Source organism: Canis lupus, chromosome 33 (genome assembly GCF_048164855.1).
Source record: "Canis lupus baileyi chromosome 33, mCanLup2.hap1, whole genome shotgun sequence".
Lineage (NCBI taxonomy): Eukaryota > Metazoa > Chordata > Mammalia > Carnivora > Canidae > Canis > Canis lupus.
Window position 1 is genome coordinate 36,170,311 of NC_132870.1, and position 21,465 is coordinate 36,191,775.

General features: G+C 34.9%; 2 long non-coding RNA genes across 7 annotated transcripts in view; one reads left to right on the forward strand and one right to left on the reverse strand.

Moving 5' to 3' along the window:
• The window catches only part of LOC140623484 (uncharacterized), a 251,144-nt gene that overhangs the window by 40,642 nt on the left and 189,037 nt on the right, over positions 1 to 21,465 (forward strand). The gene's annotated exons all lie outside the window — the stretch shown is intronic.
• The window catches only part of LOC140623485 (uncharacterized), a 50,262-nt gene continuing 45,037 nt past the window's right edge, over positions 16,241 to 21,465 (reverse strand). For both annotated transcript variants that reach the window (XR_012023095.1, XR_012023094.1), the window contains one exon: positions 16,241 to 16,405. This is a non-coding gene — a long non-coding RNA (uncharacterized lncRNA). The remainder of the gene's footprint in view (positions 16,406 to 21,465) is intronic.

Here is a 21,465-nt window from a genome sequence, read left to right on the forward strand (position 1 = left end):
GAAGAAAAGAGAAGTTCATGAAGAAGTTTCCCCTTTTCTCTGGTGAATGGAATTCATAACCATATTTGCCGTATGTTGTATTTTCCAGAGATGGCCACATAATCCCTTCTCACTTGCTGTTCTTACAATGCAGCTGGTACTCTTGAACCCAGGAAGTGCGATCTATGTTCCCTCTTCTTGAATATGGGTTGAAATAGTGTTTGTCTCCATAGAAAATGGTGGAAGCAATTTTTTTGTGATTTCAATGCTAGATCTTAAAAATGTTACAGTTTCTATTTGGTTTAGGACACATGGAGATGGAACCCAGGCACTATGCTGTGGGGAACCCTGAACCAGCCACATAGATATGAACTGAGGTTCTTAGGTGACTGCCACTATCAACCATTAGATTTGTGAGCAAATTATCCTTCAAAAGATTTTAGGTCTCAGTATTTGGGGTTCATGCATGAAACTACAGACATTGTAGAACAAAGACAAGCTGTCTATGCTATGCCTGTGTGAAATTCTGACCACAGAATCAAAGGTTGCTTTATGTAATTTTTTTTAAGATTTTATTTATTTGACAGAGAGAGAGAGAGAGCACGCACAAGTAGGCAAGACAACAGGCAGAAGGAGAGGAAGAAGGAAACTCCTTGCTGAACAGGGAGCCCAATGCGGGGCTTGATCCCAGGACTCCAGGTTCATGACCTGAGCCACCCAGACACCCCTGTAATTAAGTTTTATAATAATTTCTTATAAAGTGTTAAGTAACTGGAATAATATTTAATTTTTTAAAGAAGTGAGTATATTTTGGAATAACATAGTAGATAATAGATCAGAGGTTGCTTTTTATCATTAATGAGCCTTGGTCATTCCTTGTCTATGTGTTAGTATGCTTCACCTCACCAATCAGACTAATACATATGTCTGTGTGTTAGTATGCTTCGTCTCCATTTAGGTCAATTTTATTAGGTTTAAAATTTTTCTAAATAGGTCTTAGTAGTAGAGTTAACAATATGAAAGAAGCTTTTGTACCTCATAGAAAAGAATTGGGCATTAGAACCACTAAGGGTTTACTAATCTCTTTCTACATGAGCTGACAGATGGGACCACAATTAATAGCCCACAATTAATAGTCCTTGCCATAGATTATAGGTGTTATGGGTTGGCACATTTTTTCCTATTTCAGTGTTTTGGTAATATCAGAAACCTCTCCTAATTTTGATTAGTGGGAATCAATTGCAGTAAAGTCATAGTCCAGCAGCTTGAAATCATCATTTTCCTGAGAAAGAATGGCTGCTTTGTGAAAGCAATTTCCTGTAATCAGAAAGGGGAAAGAAAGAAATGGGTGGTTGATACTACTTTTGTCTTTCAACAGGTAGACTTATTTTGTGCTTATTGTACCTTGAATGGGAGGGAAGACATACAGAAACCAGTTACACACTCTCATACACAGAGTATAGTGGAAAAATGTGAATCTTTGAAGCCACAGAGAAACAATCTTTCATGTTATAGCTGTATGATTTAGGACTATTTATTTAACATATCTGAGAGTTTTCATATTTGTTTAGTATTGAACCTATTGTACAGAGTTGTTGACTAATAAATGACATTATAAGTGTAAAATCCTTGCACAGTACAAAAATAGGCTCCCTTTCTCCTCTATCTCTCAATCTATATATTTATATATTATTATTTAAGATTATATATATAATATATAGGCTGCAAATTGTAACCCAAGATGCACTCATTCCCTCTTCTTTTTGCATTTTGCCTTTTCTTTAGAAGAGCTCATCTTGTCCCGTGTATTTAAGTATCATTTATGTGGTAAATTTATAACTGCATCTTCGAAGTACCAGACAAAAATAAGAGTGTTCTGGAAACAAGAATGATACATCCTATCTAAATAGGTAAAGGAGTGAAGAGAAAGAGAAACTTGGACATAAAAATGATAGAAGAATCCATTGTCTTACAAATCTGGCTTAGGAAGGACAAAATGCTGGACAAGAAAAAAGTGTTTTAAGTTATGGAACAGGAGTTTCAAAGGGCATAGTTAATGGGTTTGTGTTGGAAAAGAGAAGTGTGATATTAAGGTAGGAAGAGGAAACAACTGTGAATAATGCAAGAAGGAAAATTCTTGGCAAGGGAAAATGATGCTGAAGTGAAACAGGGATGTAGAGCTTGGTGGATTTAATATTGGTCATCACCTGAAGACGGGTGAGCATTGCTGGTTCACAGTGCTCAACTAAGGCCATTGGCCACTGAATGATTCTGTCCTTTCCATTTTGCTCACAGTGATGATTCCTCACAGCAGCAGGCAGAAGCCAGAGTATGGCCATAAGACCTTTGTGACTTAGTTGAGATGCCAGCATGCAGAAGCTGTATTGTGTGCCAGGTGCAGATGAGTGACAGAGTAGAGTAGTCTTACTTGAGGAGAATATGTCAGTTATAAGAATTTAGCACAGTATTCAGCTTGAATGTATAGTTGATTTTACAGAAAGAATAAACACAGTTGCTCCCTATGGCTTGATTTCTAGGTAAGACAGCTATGATTGCGACAGCCACAGAGGATGGCAGAATTTGACAGCATACTTATTAACATAAGGGGCCTCAGCATCGTATTATAGAGGAGGGAACAAATGACAGCCATGGTTTGAAAACTGAGCAGATTATATAGTTGGTCATACCTAATGATGGTTGGCAGTGAGGGGAGGAAAAAGAGGTGTGTGGGAGACATTGAAGTGGAACTTTAGATCTTGTGAGAGAGAGTGAAGCAACAACTTTAAAAATACCATATATATATTTTTTAAGCTTAGGTTTGTGTGGAGTCAGAAATACGGATAATATAACTATTTGAGTCTCCAGTTTATTCTTAACAAGATTTACAATCTATTATGTAGTTGTCCATTTATTTTTTCATTCTTGTTTCTTCCCTTTGTGTAATCATTCTTTTCCTATTAATCTTTGTTTAAAATAGAAGATAAAATATTTTCCTTTTGTAGTGAATGTTAGTTTTCTTTTTATTCAAAGCTTTCTTAAAAAAAAAAAAAACTTTCTTGAAATTCTCCCCTTCTGTGTCCCAATTTGTATTTTATTTTACTTCCTTTTAATTTTTCACAGCTGATATTTTTGGGTTTTAAACTATTTTCAAAATAATTCCTACACTGGATTTTGTTTTTTCTATAGAGCAGTAATTTTTCAACTCTTGCTGTATATGAGAATTCCTGAGAATTCCTGAGAATATATATGAGTGGCACCCAAATAACTGGTCTTAATGTACAGACAAGGATGAGAATCATTGCATTTCATATTTTCATAGCTCAGAATTTTTATAGGCTCCCTGAGTGATTTTAATATGGATTTAATGAACAATGAAGAGTCGGGATCTTAGAATATTTGAATGGGAATATTCAAATAGAAATTGTTTAGGAATCAGAAATCAAGAATTTCTAACAATGATTTATTGTTCACTTTGACCACGCTTTTTATACAAATGAAAAATCCTACATTGGAATTTTATCAGCACTATTGCAGGTGAAGAAGGGATCATGAGGACACCAGTATAAACAGTAATACTTGTCTGTAACACAGCATTTCATATATAAGCCACTTAGTAACAGCTCTTCAACTTTTTTTTTTTTTTTTTTTGAGAAAGAGAGAGAGTGCTTGTGTGTGTGTGTGTAGTGGGGAGGGACAGAGGGAGAGAGACTCTCCAGCAGACTTCACACTGAGCATAGAGCCTGAAGCCAGGCTCCATCTCACAACCCTGAGATGATGACCTGAGCCAAAAATCAAGAGTCTGACACTTAACGACTGAGCCACCCAGGTGCCCCTATGGTCTCTAACATCTTGAAAATTATTTTCTACATTAGTCAATTTATGGGCATATTTTGAGTGATATGTCACCAGGAGCTTCTTCATGATCTTTTCATAATCAAACACAGGTTCTCTTCTTAATAAAAAGTAAAAGGAATCTCATACACTCAAGCACCCATAAGCCTGATGAAAATATTGCTTATTTTTGTTTATATTTAGTTATTGAATAATCTTTGTGTATAAACAGTCAGAGTGGCCACAATTATTCTGTTTTTAAACACTTGGAAAGGTTGCTGGGAAAATTTCATGCATAACTTGATTTTTTTTTTCTGGATTTCTTTTATAGGCCATCTGCTCATTGATAACTTTAATAGAGGTTTTCTTTATAATGTTTTGTCTCAGAATAATCCGTTTACTATTCTCAGCAATCCTAAAAGCAATCCAAAAGAAATCTGAATTTTATTGCTTTGGATGATTTGCTTAAAAATGTTACAGATCTGCTCATTCATTCAAGGTTATAATTCCTATTTGTTCGGTTGTTACTTCATTTCTCCTTGTAATGATTCCTTACTTAAATTATTTACTGTATACTCAACTGTACAAACAGAGACATACAAGCTACTCTGAAATGTTTCACTAACAACAGAACAACATGAGATCTATGCTGCCAATACAGTGTTTTAGATTTTACTACCACTCTGCCAGACTGGTAAACTGTCAGGTGAGGGCAGTTGCTATAGAGAGATACTTGTTGTGTCCATTACAGCCTCCTATGCCTTGAGGTGATGTCCAGATACTAAGATATTGATTGATTATTAAGATATCACTTAAGATATTAAGAAAGAAAGAAAGTTGTATGAAGGGAAGAGTATAAATTTTGTAGATAAATCTGAAGCAAGAATCTGTTGCTATCTTTAATATGCTAAATGGCAGTAGATGCGGAATTAATTCTTCCTCGACCCAAATGGTAGAGTTGTTTTCAGGATTATGTCTGACAAGTTATTGAAATTTTCCAGCAGTGCTTAAAAAAATCAAATGGTGTTAGTAGTAACTGCTGGCATTATTATTTTTATTAAATATCAAGGGATAATCTAGGAACTTTTTTTTTCTATTTTTTTTTTTTAACTTAGAATGTTTCTCCCCACAATAAATATCCTATCCTCTGTCTTGGTGAACTGAGGTGGACATCTATTTTGTTTTCTTTCTCCCTCTAGGTCTAAAGTACAGCAGACCAAGTCTGCACTCGAGTCTCCATCTGCCTTTCTCTGGGTTCAACAATATATCTGCTTGATTTGTAGACTTTAACTCTAGATTTGGGAAAAAGAGGGAAAGGAGAACTTCATATCTACTCCTACTGAAGAGTTTCCATTTCGACTGTATTTATTTATTTATTTATTTATTTATTTATTTATTTATTAGAGAGAAAGAGAGAGAGAGGCGGAGACACAGGCAGAGGGAGAAGCAGGCTCCATGCAGGGAGCCCGATGTGTGACTCCATCCCAGGTCTCCAGGATCATGCCCTGGGCTGAAGGCAGCGCTAAACCACTGAGCCACCCGGGCTGCCCATTTCAACTGTATTTAGACCTTACTTCCAAATTGTGTTCCTCTGTGGTTCTAAAATCTGTTCTTCAATTGCTTCTAGCTAACAAACAGTATGAAAATGACTTATACATCACTTCCTGCTTCTCAGCAAACAGGTGCCAGAGACTTCTTTATTTCCATAGCTGCTAGGAATTTTACAAACCATACAAACTGAAAAAAGCATAGGAACCACAAAGGAAATTGGCCTTAAAAGACATCTATGAAATAAGTAGGAAAATTAAGTAAAAGGAAGACTAGGGATCTATGTCAACGTGAAAACTGTTTCGCTGCCCATGCATCTCATCTGGGGTTAGTTCATCATTTAATATTGAACTCTGTTTACAGGTTTCTGTGGTGACTTTTTTTTTTAATTGGAGTTCAATTTACCAACATATAGCATAACACCCAGTGCCTATCCCATCAAGTGCCCCCCTCAGTGCCTGTCACCCAGTCACCCCCACCCCCCACCCACCTCCCTTTCCACCACCCCTTTTTCGTTTCCCAGAGTTATGAGTCTCTCCTGTTCTGTCACCCTTGCTGATATTTCCCAATCATTTTTTTCCTCCTTTCCCCTTTATTTCCTTTCACTATTTTTTATATTCCCCAAATGAATTCCCCATATAATGTTTGTCCTTTTCCAATTGACTTATTTCACTCAGCATAATACTCTCCAGGTCCCTTCATGTCGAAGCAAAAGGTGGGTATTTGTCATTTCTAATGGCTGAGTAATATTCCATTGTACAAAAGCCACATATTCTTATTCCATTCATCTGTCAATGGACACTGAGGCTCTTTCCACAGTTTGGCTGCTGTGGACATTGCTGCTATAAACATCAGGGTGCAGGTGTCCTGCCGTTTCACTGCATCTATATCTTTGGGATAAATCCCCGGCAGTGCAATTGCTGGGTCGTAGGGCAGATCTATTTTTAACTCTTGATGAGATGTATTTCACTACATCTGTATCTTTGGGGTAAATACCCAGCAGTGCAATTCCTTGGTCATATGGTAGCTCTATTTTGAACTTTTTGAGGAATCTCCACACAGTTTTCCAGAGTGGCTGCACCAGTTCACATTCCCAACAACAGTGCAAGAGGATTCCCCTTTCTCCACATCCTCTCCAACATTTCTTGTTTCCTGTCTTGTTAATTTTCCCCATTCTCACTGGTGTGAGGTGGTATCTTGTGGTTTTGATTTGTATTTCCCTGATGGCCAGTGATGCGTAGCATTTTCTCATGTGCTTGTTGGCCATGTCTATGTCTTCCTCTGAGATTTCTGTTCATATCTTTTGCCCATTTCATGATTGGATTGTTTGTTTCTTTGCTGTTGAGTTTAATAAGTTCTTTATAGATCTTGGAAACTAGCACTTTATCTGATACGTCATTTGCAAATGTCTTCTCCCATTCTGTAGGTTGTCTTTGAGTTTTGTTGACGGTATCCTTTGCTGTGCAAAAGCTTCTTATCTTGATGAAGTCCCAATAATTCATTTTTCTTTTGTTTCCCTTGCCTTCATGGGGATGTATCTTGCAAGAAGGTACTCTGGCCAAGTTCAAAAAAGGTGTTGCCTATGTTCTCCTCTAGAATTTTGATGGAATCTTGTCTCACATTTAGATCTTTCATCCATTTTGAGTTTATCTCTGTGTATGGTGCAAGAGAGTGGTCTAGTTTCATTCTTCTGCATGTGGATGTCCAGTTTTCCCAGCACCATTTATTGAAGAGACTGTCTTTCTTCCAATGGATAGTCTTTCCTCCTTTGTCGAATATTAGTTGACCATAAAGTTGAGGGTCCACTTCTGGATTCTCTATTCTGTTCCATTGATCTATGTGTCTGTTTTTGTGCCAGTACCACACTGTCTTGATGACCACAGCTTTGTAGTACAACCTGAAATCTGGCATTGTGATGCCCCCAGATATGGTTTTCTTTTTTAAAATTCCCCTGGTTATTCGGGGTCTTTTCTGCTTCCACACAAATCTTAAGATAATTTGTTCCAACTCTCTGAAGAAAGTCCATGGTATTTTGATAGGGATTGCATTAAACGTGTATATTGCCCTGGGTAACATTGACATTATCACAATATTAATTCTGCCAATCCATGAGCATGGAATATTTTTCCATCTCTTTGTGTCTTCCTCAATTTCTTTCAGATGTGTTCTATAGTTTTGAGGGTATAGATCCTTTACCTCTTTGGTTAGGTTTATACTAGGTATCATATGCTTTTGGGTGCAATTGCAAATGGGATTGACTCCTTAATTTCTCTTTCTTCAGTCTCATTGTTAGTGTATAGAAATGCCACTGACTTCTGGGCATTGATTTTGTATCCTGCCACACTGCCAAATTGCTGTATGAGTTCTAGCAATCTTGGAGTGGAGTCTTTTGGGTTTTCTATGTAGAGTATCATGTCATCGGTGAAGAGGGAGAGTTTGACTTCTTCTTTCCCAATTTGAATGCCTTTAATGTCTTTTTGTTTGCTGAGGCTAGGACTTCCAGTACTATGTTGAATAGCAGTGGTGAGAGTGGACATCCCTGTCTTGTTCCTGATCTTAGGGGAAAGGCTCCCAGTGCTTCCCCATTGAGAATGATATTTGCTGTGGGTTTTTCGTAGATGGCTTTTAAGATGTTGAGGAATGTTCCCTCTATCCCTACACTCTGAAGAGTTTTGGTCAGGAATGGATGCTGTATTTTGTCAAATTCTTTCTCCATATCTATTGAGAGGATCATATGGTCCTTGTTTTTTCTCTTGCTGATCTGATCAATCACGTTGATTGCTTTACAAGTGTTGAACCAGCCTTGTGTCCCGGGGATAAATCCCACTTGGTCATGGTGAATAATATTCTTAATGCATTGTTGGATCCTATTGGCTACTATCATGTTGAGAATTTTTGCATCCATGTTCATCAAGGATATTGGTCTATAATTCTCCTTTTTGGTGGGGTCTTTGGTTTTGGAATTAAGGTGATGCTGGCCTCCTAGAACGAGTTTGGAAGTACTCCATCTCTTTCTATCTTTCAGAACAGCTTTAGTAGAATAGGTATGGTTTCTTCTTTAAATGTTTGATAGAATGCCCCTGGGAAACCATCTGGCCCTGGACTTTTGTGTCTTGGATGGTTTTTTATGACTGCTTCAATTTCCTCCCTGGTTATTGGCCTATTCAGGTTTTCTATTTCTTCCTGTTCAAGTTGTGGTAGTTTGTGGTTTTCCAGAAATGCATCCATTTCTTCTAGATTGCCTAATTTATTGGCATATAGCTGCTCATAGTATGTTTCTAAAATCCTTTGTATATTCTTGGTGTTGGTGGTGATCTCTCCTATCTCATTAATGATTTTATTAAATTGAGTCTTTTCTCTCTTCTTTTTAATAAGGCTGGCTAATGGTTTATCTATTTTATTAATTCTTTCAAAGAACCAACTCCTGGTTTTGTTAATATTTTCCACAGTTCTTCTGGTCTCTATTTCATTGAGTTCTGCTTGAATCTTTACTAATTCTCTTCTTCTGCTGGGTGTAGGATCTATTTGCTGTTTTTTCTCCAGCTCCTTTAGGTGAACGTTAGCTTTTGTATTCGAGTCTTTCCAGCTTTTGGATGGATGCTTGTATTGTGATGTATTTCTCCCTCAGGACTGCTTTAGCTGTATCCCAAAGATTTTGACGGGTTGTATCTTCTCTCTCATTAGTTTCCATGAATCTTTTTAATTCTCCTCTTATTTCCTGTTTACTCTTTCATCTTTTAGCAGGATGCTCTTTAACCTCCATGTGTTTGAAATTCTTCCAAGTTTCTTCTTGTTACTGAGTTCAAGTTTCAAAGCATTATGGTCTGAAAATATGCAGGGGACAATCCCAATCTTTTGGTATTGGTTAAGACCTGATTTGTGACCCAGTATGTAGTCTATTCTGGAGAAAGTTCCATGTGCACTTGAGAAGAATGTGTATTCAGTTGCGTTTGTATGTAAAGTTCTGTAAATATCTGTGAAATCCATCTGGTCCAGTGTATTATTTAAAGCTCTTGTTCCTTTGGAAATATTGTGCTTAGAAAACCTGTCGATTGTAGAAAGTGCTACATTCAAGTCACCAAGTATAAGTGTATTATTATCTAAGTATGTCTTAACTTTGGTTATTGATTGATTGATATACTTGGCAGCTCCCACATTCGGGGCATAGATATTCATGATTGTTAGGTCCTCTTGTTGGATAGATCCTTTAAGTATGAGATAGTGTCCCTCTTCATCTCTCACCACAGTCTTCGGGATAAACTTTATCTGATATAAGGATGGCTACCCCTGCTTTCTTTTGAGGACCATTTGAATGGTACATGGTTCTCCAACCTTTTATTTTCAGGTTGTAGGTATCCTGTCTAATATGAGTCTCTTGTAGACAGCAAATAGATGGGTCTTGCTTTTTTATCCTGTCTGAAACCCTGCCCCTTTTGATGGGGTCCTTGAGCCCATTCACGTTCAGAGTTACTATTGAAAGATATGAGTTTAGTGTCATCATGATAACCTATTCAGTCCCTGTTTTTGTAGATTTTTCCCTTGGACTTCCTCCTTAGTATTTCTTGCAGAGAATCCCGTTAGTATTTCTTGCAGAGCTGGCTTCATGGTCACATATTCTTTCAGTTTCTGCCTATCTTGGAAGCTCTTTATCTCTCCTAATCTAAACGAGAGGCTTGCTGGATAAAGTATTCTTGGCTGCATGTTCTTCTTATTTAGGACCCTGAATATATCCTGCCAGCCCTTTCTGGCCTGCTAGGTCTCTGTGGAGAGGTCTGCTGTTAATCTTTCTCCCCATGAAAGTTAGAGATTTCTTGTCTCTTGCTGCTTTAAGGATCTTCTTTTTATCTTTGGAATTTGCAAGTTTCACTATTAAATGTCAAGGTGTTTAGCGGTTTATATTGATTTTAGGGGGGATCTCTCTATCTCCTGGATCTGAATGCCTGTTTCCCTCCCCAAATTAGGGAAGTTCTCAGCTATGATTTGTTCAAATACATATTCTGGACCTCTGTCCTTTTCGGCATCCTCAGGAACCCCAATTAAACATAGATTTTTCTTTCTGAGGCTGTCATTTATTTCCCTTTACCTATTCTCATGATCTTTTCATTGATTTTCTCTTTTTCCTCAGTTTTCTTCCTTGCCTTGTCTCCTATGTCACTGAGTCATTCTTCTACCTCATTAACCCTCGTCTTTAGGGTCTCTAGTTTGGATTACATCTCATTTAATTGATTTTTAATTTCGGCCTTATTAGATCTAAATTCTGCAGTCATGAAGTCTCTTGAATCCTTTATGCTTCTTTCTAGAGCCACCAGTAGTTTTATAATACTGCTTCTGAATTGTCTTTCTTTCTTTTTTTTTTTTTTTAAAGATTTTATTTATTTATTCATAGAGGCACAGAGAGAGAGAGAGAGAGAGAGATGCAGAGACACAGGCAGAGGGAGAAGCAGACTCCATGCAACAAGCCTGATGTGGGACTTGATCCGGGGTCTCCAGGACCACACCCCGGGCTGCAGGCGGCGCTAAACCGCTGCGCCACCAGGGCTGCCCCTGAATTGTCTTTCTGACATTGAATTGTAATCCCAATTTTGTAACTATCTGGGAGAAAGGACTGTTTCTGATTCTTTGGAGGTGAGTTTTTCCTTCTAGTCATTTTGCTCAGTGCAGAGTGGTCAAAAACAAGTTGTACTTGATAGAAGCGTGAACTCTTCTCACTGTAGTATTCCATCTGTTCTCTCTTTAAATCTTAGGTCGAATTCGTAGGTTTTTAGGATGATTTGAAAGTTATCTAGGTAATTTGGTGGGGACAGGTGACTTGGGGACCCTTCTCTTCCGACATCTTGCCCCCTCCCTCCTGTGGTGACTTTAGAGTGAAGATTTGGAAGCTGTAGGATCCTTAATGACATCTTATTTCATAGTACTCTACCTTTAGTGTAGTAGTCTTGAAATAAATTCCCTAGTATTCAAACTTTTAACCAAAAAAGCCTCCCCAATAAATGGAAACTGGAAGGAAAGAGAAGCCAAGAGATCCTTGACTTGAGTTTTGACTAGTCTTGAATATCTTCTTTCAGAAATGTATATTCAGTGTTTTTATCTAAAACCTAAGTGCTATAGTGTATATGTCAGCTCTTAAATATACTATTTCCGTTTGATAAAAGTGAGGCTTTGGGCAGGGAAACTTCTAATATTGTTATAGTTACTGAGTCTGAGTTGACTCTCCCAAAATGGAAACATCAGATAAGTGAATTACATCGTTTCCATGAATGAGATATTAAATTTCAGTAAGAGTCCAGTAGTAATATGCTCTTCTGATGGGTTTTTCCTGATAGCTGTGTCAGAGAGGTGATGAGTACAACATCCTAAGGGACTCCTTTTCCCAGAGGCTCCAAATATCAAGGCATCAATCACAGAGACATTTAACTCAAAGGAATCTTAAAATTGTGCAGACTCAAAAGTACTAGTACTTCTCTACCTCTTTCCAATCTATAGATTACTCCATCCCCAGGATTTATGGGACAGAAATAGATAATGAATATATTCCAACTATACATTCTATATAGAACCAACAACAGCATATCAGTTTGCCCAAAAGGAGTTCACCACTAGTCTATACTAATGTCCCTTTCCTAATGTAAGCTTTGCCCAAACGTAGTCATTTTATGGTCATTAGAAAAGAAAAAGAAAAAGACACTCAATATGTTAGTAATAATGGTATTTTGGAATCTGAAATAATTTGATATTTGCTTGTAGTTAAGTTTAGGAAATTATATTAGAGAATTACTTTCTAAACTAAAATCAAATTTCACATAAAATATATAAGTAGGCTAAACACAAGCAAATTTTATCTATCATCTATCTATCTATCTATTTATTTATTTATTTTTAAAGATTTTATTTGTTTATTCATGAGAGACACAGAGAGAGAGAGAGAGACAGAGAGACAGAGATATAGGCAGAGGGAGAAGCAGGATCCATGCAGGGAACCCGATGCGGGACTTGATCCTGGAACTCCAGGATCACGCCCTGAGCTGAAGGCAGATGCTCAACCGCTGAGCCACCCAGGCATCCCATAGGCAAATTTTAAATAGAGAAAGAATTCTATAATGATAGTATATTTTACAAATTGCTATTTTTTTAAGATACACCTTTTTTTGAACTCCTTATAAAGAGGCATTGAAATGTTAAAAGAAGTCATGTAATGAACTTTATAAAGCTGGCTATAATATATTAAATCTACAAATAGCTTCGTGGAATTTTAATTGTTTCTTTTGGTTCTTCTCACCATATTAGTTTTCTTTGTTATCCTCATGTTAAAAATGATGGATAATATATTCTAGTGACCAAAAGAGAACTTTGATATCAAAGTCAATATTGTCAGGAGAAATAGAAAAAAAGATGAAAGCAAATTATTATCTAGAATTTGAGCGAGAATAGTCATAGATTTAATAGTTGTAGAGATAATTTATTATAAATATTTCCTATTCTTTGAATGTTCACTTTATACACTCATAAGACAGTTTCATGTTACTCAATTATTTGTTCTGTCCCTAATACTCATTATTTTCTCCAATATGAGGTGTAAAATAATCCTTAATTTTTCATATTCAGTATTTGAGGCTTTAAATAGAGGGTTTTAAAGCCAAACATTAAATAGTGTTTAATAATTCCTGACAAATATGAAATTATTTTTCATTCAAAATAAATACTTTATGCAATATTAATTTAATAAATAGTAATTTGATAAATAAGACCTAACTTTACAATGTAGTAGTGTTTTGCTTTTTTTCTTCCCCAAAATAAAAAAAATCTGTAAGACTTAGTTTAGTGTTTAGTGGTTTGGTTAAAAATTTCATTTAGGAATTTGAGTGCATGTTTAAAATTAGCCAGGAGTACAATGCATAAGTCAATATAAGGAGCCTGCATTAATATGTAAATTCTATCCAGAACAATGGACTATTTTTCTGTTTCTATTATTTCATGTTCAGGAAAACAAGCAAAAAACAAAACAAAGCAAAACAAAAAACCCACAATCTCCAAACCTAATGGCTTAAAACAGTTAATCTTTACTTTTCATGATCCTTGAGATGGACAGATTTAGCTGAGGATTCTTGCCTCACATTCTTCATCTGATTGTGTCCCATGGTGTTGAGGCTTTAGTCATTAATGACTCAACCAATGTAGATTTCCAGGGAGTCCCACTGCCACGAATATGACCGACAGGTGATACTGGATATTGACTAGGAGTTCAGCTGGAGTTTAGACACACACACACACACACACACACACACACACACACACACACCTACACATGGTCTTTTCATGTGGCTTGGGTGTCTACAGCATGGTAGCTAAGTTTTGAGAGGTAATATTCTAAAAGGAACATAATGAGAAAGAGCATCCTGAGGGGCTTGAGTAGAAACTATAGCATTTCTTGGGATCTATTATCAGAAGTTCCAGAATATCACTTCTGTTTGGTAAAAGGTAAAGAAAATCACTAAGGATAGCCAAAATTGAATGGAAATTAATTCACTTCTTGATAGAAGGAATAGTAAGGAGTACGCAGACATCTTGACCACTCACAGTCCAGTGATTTTTCAGAAAAGATTTTCAGTACTGCTCTGCCAAATTAATTTTCTAACACTTCAACAGAAGAACACAAAAGACTTTACAATTTTTGGGATTATTTTTATAATTCATTCACTTGAAGGAAGTGTAAGTACAATATTTTCATTATATTCATTATGTGAGGTTCTTCTTTGGAGAAAGAGTAACATATTTGTTTTGTTTTATTCCAGAATTCAGGCAGGAGCTAAAATATAAATTTCAAATAATTAGACTTTCATTTAGCTGAGAAAAAATGATAATAATTAGAGCTTCCCAAACCACTTCATGAATTGTGTTTTATTAATAAGTATCCAAATAAAATTTGAGTTGCCATCTGTTAATGAGATAATAGAAATTTGGATTAGATGACTTTACAAACTTATTCATAAAACTACAATAAGATAATGAACTGAAGAAATATACATGCCACATTTTTTCACTTAAGATTCATTTTTATATAGTTTTAGGTATTTTAAAAACATTAAAAATATTTCTCCAAGTTTCTTTGATACATTTTGGGACACAGAAATTATAATATTCTGCCTGAGTAATTTGATATTTGATTTAGTGAACAGCAGATAATCTAATTTGAAATTGATATAAAAAATCAGATATTTAACGGAGAAGTACTAATGTTTATAATTAGAGCAATTACTTAGAGCTAGATGATTTTGCCTTGGGACTTTTATAAACCAGTTTTATTATTACAGAAGACTTCAAATATGAATTTGATAGTTAATGTGACAGAAACTGTGCCCTTAAAAAATTATAACAGATAAATTAATCACTTGTGTGGACTCACTTTTATGTTGTTTTTTTTTTAATTTATAGTCATTAAGATAGCTCTAATATGTCAATCAAAAATGGTTCACAGGGATGACATCAGAAAGAATAGCAAAGACCTCTAAAAATTCTAAGTTCCATAAAAGGAATGAGAAAGCTAGCCAAAAATTCTTAAAAAGTCAAAATAAGTTTTTTTTTTATTTTTATTTTTATTTTTTTTAGAACTCTGTAAATTAACTGAAGGCATGCAGCAATCTGGTACACATTTATTCAACAAAAACAAAAAATTAAAAGGTATGCTAAGAATATATATTTAACACAAAGAAAACAGTAATATAAAAGCAGAGGACCCAAGAAAGTAACACAAATAGAAAACAACTTGCAAAATGAAAGACATAACTCCTAGCATATCAATAATTATGCTCAATGAAAATGGATTAGAAATTTCATTCAAAAGGGAGAGATTGATATACATGTCTAAAAAATTGTGATTCAACTATGTGCTGAGAAGTACACTTTAGATTCAAAGACCCAAATTGGTTGAAGTAAATGAAAAACAAATAGAATGAAAATGGATTGATTCTATTGTAATGGAACAGAAAGATATACATGCAAGCAGTAATCAAAAGAGCTGGATTGGATATACTAATATCAGACAAAGCAAACTTTAGTAAAAAAATATAATTGGAAACAAAAAGGACATTTTATAAAATTATGAAAGTGTTAATATATCAGGAAGATAGAAAATTATAAATATATATGCACCTACCAATAAGTACTGAAACAAGAATTAATAGGAAAAATAGGCAACACAATAATAAGAATTGAAGAATTCAGTGTTCCATTTTCCTTAATGACTAGGACAACTAGTCAAAAGATCAATAAGGAAAACATAGAGGATTTGAACAATACTATGAAATTGTAGTATTTATGGGCATACAACTATAGAACACTCCACTCATGACAACAAAATGTGCATTCTTCTCAAGTGCATGTGGTATTTCTAGGTATTCCATATGTTAGACTATAAAACAAATCTCATTATTTCAAAACTGTTTAAATCATACAAAGTATGTTCTCCAACATAATGCAATGAAATCTATAAACAGTAGCAGAAATTTGGGAAATTAAAACTAGAGGGAAAATTTTTTAAAAAGGGAGAAGTAAAATCTCCTAAATAAGCAATGAATCCAACAAGTCCAAGAGAATTTCAATAATAATTAGAGGCAAATTAAAATGAAATACAGCATACCATAATTTGTGGAGTACAACTTCTTTAAACACTCATTATTACTTATAAAAGTCTCTATTTTAAAAGGGAAAAATATCAACTAACCTAAGTTTATACTCTGAGAAACTAGGAGAATAAAAACAAACTAAAAGCAAGCAGAAAGAAGGAAATAATAAAGATTAGAACAGAAGTAAATGAAATAGGGGGTAGAAAAACAATAGAGAAACCCGATGAAACCAAAAAGCTCATCACAACTGACATTTAGCTGACCATTTAATTTATTTATTCATGAGACAGAGGCACACAGATGCAGAGACACAGGCAAAGGGAGAAGCAGTCTTCCTGCTAGAAGCCTAATGTGGGACTCTATCCTGGATCCTAGGATCATGCCCTGAGCTGAAGGCAGATGCTCAACCGCTGAGCCACCCAGGTGTCCTGAGAAAAATTAGAGAAGAATCAGATTACTAAAATCAAGGTTGAAAGAACATTATTACAGATCTTACAGAAATATGATTACAGGGAATACCATGAATACTTTAATATGGGATTACATAACTTTAATGAAATGAAAAAATGTCAATTCAGACTACCAAATCTTACTAAAAACAAACTGAGAATATGAATAGACCTATAACAACAAAAGAGATTGATTAGTAATAAAAAAGGAAATCTCCAAAACCCGGAATAGCCTACAATCTGATGCCTTCACTGTAAATTTTATAAATGTTTAATGAAGAATTATCATGCACTTTTCACAAACCTTCTAAAAAGTAAAAGAGGAAACACTTTTCAACTAAATCTATGAAACCAAACTGGTAACAAAACAAAACCAAGATATCCCAAGGGAAAAAATGTGGAAAGTACATCCATCAATAATGTGATGAATTTTTCTTTTTTTAGATTTATTTAAACATTTTTAAAAAGATTTTATTTATTTGACAGAGAGAGTGTAAGAGAGCATAAGCAGGGGGAGCAGCAGAAGGACAGGGAGAAGCAGGCTCCCCAGTGGGCAGAGAGCCCAGTGTGGGGCTGGATCCCAGACAGGATCATACCTGACCCAAAGGCAAATGCTTAACCAACTGAGCCGTCCAGGTGCCTATGATGAATATATCATAAATGTTTTGTTTATCTAAGAATCTTAACATATTCTGGCCTATCAGCACTTATTAATTATTTCACCTACCTTATTGACTTTTAATACTATATATACATGTATATATGTATTTAATATTATTTATACACTATGCTATATATATTTAATATCAGATACATGCACACACACATAAATATATATATATATATACACACACACACATATATATATGTGGTATTTTATGATATTTTCCATGGTTTTCTTGAACTTTGGAATATGGAAAAATGATAATAATTTAAAACTGGCTTTAAAGAAATGCAGTTGCTTAAAGTCAGATATCACTAAATTTCTCATAGTGATTCCTTCTATTTTCTATGTCTATTCATCATACAATCCATTTCTAAGTATCTATACATAATGGCAACATTTATAGTAGCCTTCATTATCTGAGTTTGGTTATTTTAGCCCTAAAGACCTGAAGAATCAAAGTAAAATATTAGGGCATTTAATTAAAAAATCATTATCATTACCATTGAAGTCAGATATATCAGAATTACTTCCTTGGCTTTATTCTTTGATATCTGTGTGATTTGGGTTAATTGTTTAATTTTTCAACTGCAGTTTCTACAGCTATAACATAGGTATATCTATTTCATATGATTATTTTGAGCAATAAAATAAATGATATTGAAAGGTACTTGCATGACTGTCAATGAGATTTAATAAGCAATAGTATATCAATATAAAAATATTTTCATAGTAAATGCTCTATATTACAGAAATACTTTGAGAACCACTTAGTTATAGCACTTGCTGGAAATCCATATTTTTACCCCTACTTCTGATTCATATGGAAAAGGAGGAGTGGAATAGAAATTTACATTTTGAACAAGTACTTTTGAGACTATTTTTATGTTTTTGGTAACATAATTCCTACTTCTTTGAGGACTAAAAATTATCTTTCTAGAGGTCCATAGACAAGATGTTATTTCAAAATGCTTTATTCAGCTTTTATATGGAAAAGGACCACTGTTTGTTTTATAGTATCCAATATATTTATTTACATGATTGCATCATGAATTCCTTCTGAATGGTTGTTCAGAAATCCTGGTCCGCCTAGCTTTTACTGAGCATACAATGTTACCAACATGATTCTTTGGACATCTGAATTTTTGTTTTAACTCACCAATATCTACAAACCACATACTTAGGTATGATGCCACCTCAGGAATACTTATAAGATCACATTTATTTCCTATAATAGGATATCTATGAAACATTCTACTAAAACCTACTCTTCACAAATTAAACAAGAATATTAGCAAATCTTCAAATCAAGAATAATCAGATTAAAACTTATTTTGTTGTCAGGAAATTGACACAGAACCTTGCATTGATGTTTTAAGGTCGCAAGACAAGCATCATCTGTTTAAAATCATAGGAAACTCAGCAATATAACATAAGCAATTCCAAGGGGATTACTATCAAAGTTCAATTTTACAATGATTCCATTAACATATTAATGAAAGGATTTCAATTTATTCCACCTAAGTCAGAAACACTAGCTGGATATTAAATTCAGGAGTCATAATAATATTTTATAATGGTTTTATTTTTCAAAGTACTGTGTGCCAAATTAAACCTTGGAAGAAAGTTGATGAACCATTTGATTCTATAATTATTGACTTGGCCGTGGGCAAGCTTCTTACTGTAGATAGTTTTGACGGAAAGTGGATTGCCCAGCTGTTGCTGGCACATAAAGGAATTGTATAACTGAGCAATAGTTTTAACCCTCACCCCCAAGTTCTTTATTCTCAACAGACATGATAGTTTGATGATTTTTTTTGCTTATTCTAAAGAAGCAGAAAATTCTTAAATATTGAATATACTACTTCAAAATGAGAAGTACAGTTATATAAAACATTCTAATTCATATTTTAAAAGTATCGAATTATCAAAAATCATTGACTCATATGCCCATGAGCTGATAAGCAATCATGATAATAATTAATTGAAATACATGTTACTTGAATGTTTTCATGAATTAAGCTATCAGTGTGATATATTGTCATAATAATATGTTTGTATTCTCAAGTAAAATTAAACTTTGATGAAATGGAATTAAATCTGAAATACTAATGAATACAGCAGCTTAACAGTTGTGTTACATTATTGAATTTAAATTTTCCTTTGCACTATATTATGGGCTTAATGTTCATGAAACTATTAATTTAGGATATATTTTATATTTGATTTAGTTAACTTTCTGTGTACCTACCCCAAAACCTACTGGTTTTAAATACTGTATTTGGCTACAGATTTTGTGGGGTGGTTATTTGGGTTGGTACAGCTGGGTAGTTCTACACATCTCAGCTGAATCACCCATATTTATGCTGTCAGCTGCCAGTCAGCTGTGGAAGAAAGCGCCTGTTGTTCTAGGGCAGCCTCAGTTCAGGATTCATCTTTGTTCCATGACATCTCTCACTGGCCGACAAGTTAGGCTGTTCATATGGTGCCATGTTTCCCAAATTCAACAAGTGAACTTGCCCTAAAACACAAGCAATTTTAAGCATATGCTTGTGTTACATTTGCTTATTATCCTATTGGTAAATCCAGCAACATGGCCAATCTTAAAGTCATGATGAAAACTTATTCCTGAAGGACATGGACCAAGGGAGAGAAAACCTTTGTAGCCATTTTTACAAACTACTAAACAGTCTTACCATTGGCCATAAATTATTCACAGTCGTTCCACATAAAAAGTTTCCTTATTGCCATTCTAGAAACCTCCATAAATTGAGTAAAACCGTTGTATCAGCCTTGAAGTCCAGGATTTCATGTACTTTAATTATGTATTAAGGATGTTTCTTGAATACAGAAACTGATGAACTAAAAAGATGTCTTCTGCATCTGACTCACCCAACATATAATGTTGAGACAGGGCGTTATCTGCTATGGACATTTCTATTCCTCTAACAGTTGCTGCTCCTTGGCATTCTGAAATCCAGCTGGCACATATTATAAAGGCTACCTTCTCTGGTAACAAATGATCTGTCTTTATTAGGCATAGATTTGGCTCCCTGGAAATGACTCCTGTGTCATTTTTTTCCCTCCAATTTTCTCTAGGAATCCTCCCCCATTAAACATTCTTCAAATCTCTTGGCTCTGCTCTCAGGTTTATAAACTCTTTTCTCCAAGACTTCCTTTATATTTCCTAACAAATAGTCCATATTTGCTACTAAATAGCTGTGCCAGTGTGCTTTCTGCTTGTAGACAGTTGGGAGCCCAGTGGTCTCTTCCTTGTTTAACTCATACCCTTTTGATTCAAGCCCTTGGCCCTTTTGCTACTTCAACTTATATTTAAGTCAGTAAATCGGTGTTGCATGGTTTAAAATTTTGTTCAGCAGCTCTTTAATTTTAATTATTAATCTTTTTTATGTTAACTCTCCTCTGTAATAAACTACCACAAAACAAAGTAGGGTTTTGTTTTGTTTGTTTGTTTTTGTTTTTAAACAACTATTAATCAAAGCACAAACCATAGGTCAGCAGTTTGGGTTGGGCTAAGTTGGGTGATTCTTCTGTTCATCTCAGCTGGGCTCACTCATATGTTTTCAATCAGAAAACCAGTTAGCTAGGGCTGGTTGTTCCAGTAGAGCTTCAGCTGATATAGCTCATATATTCTCCAGATACTATCTTCTCTTCCAGTAAACTAAACCAAGCTTGTTCACATTTTAATGGAGTCTCAAGTTGAGTTTTCTGGAATCATATCTGGAGTTGAACTGTGAAGTGCAAGTTATTTATTTGTGACCAATACCTATAAAAAGAAGCCAAACAACAACAGCAACAACACAACAGCAACAACAACAACACCATAGTTGGAAAGAGAGAAGTCAAACTGTGAAACTGGTCCACTGAGTCCCTCTTCCAGTTCATCATGGAGTTCTAGAGTGAATAGTGAATACTAGAAAGGCTTCACCTCCAGGAACATGAATCATTGAGGCTGACTCTGAAGGAACTGATAACTATAGATTATTTACTAACTGTACTTTCTGAAGTTGGACAGTAAATTCTTTCTCCAAGGAGGATCTGGGAGATACTTCTTTAACTCTACTACATTTCCTAAAGGAACCAGCAAACCAGCCCCAGCATTTCACATTTGCTAATGTCTCATTGGTCAAAGAAAACCATATAACCAAATGATTTACTAATAAAGAATATGGCCACAATGAAAGGATGGTTTTGAGGCAATTTTTGCATTCTTCCATATTATGATTTTAGTATAGTGATGATCTTGTATTAGCAGTATACATTAAAAATAACAGGCATATATTTCTGCCTCTTGATGTTGTAGTAGCAGCATAAATTAAAAAATAACAAGCACATATTTCTGCCTCTTCATTTT